The sequence below is a fragment of the Monopterus albus genome, unplaced genomic scaffold (genome assembly GCF_001952655.1).
Source record: "Monopterus albus unplaced genomic scaffold, M_albus_1.0 scaffold373.1, whole genome shotgun sequence".
Classification (NCBI taxonomy): domain Eukaryota; kingdom Metazoa; phylum Chordata; class Actinopteri; order Synbranchiformes; family Synbranchidae; genus Monopterus; species Monopterus albus.
Window position 1 is genome coordinate 214,514 of NW_018128253.1, and position 348 is coordinate 214,861.

The window sequence follows — 348 nt, forward strand, 5'->3', positions numbered from 1 at the left end:
CTGTCTGAAGGACCTGCAACGCTTTCTGGGCTTTGCAAACTTCTACCGCCATTTCATTAAAAACTACAGCTCCATAGCAGCCCCTCTCACCCAGCTCACTTCCACCAAGGTGAAGTTTGCATGGTCCAGGACAGCAGAGCAGGCCTTCCAAGATCTCAAAAACCGGTTCACCACAGCCCCCGTACTCTGATCCCTCACGGCAGTTCGTGGTCGAGGTGGACGTGTCTGACACTGGGGTGGGATCGGTTCTCTCTCAGCGGTCCGAGGGAGACCACGCCTTACAACCCTGTGCCTATTTTTCCCGACACTTGACGCCGGCCAAACGTAATTATGACATAGGCAACCGAG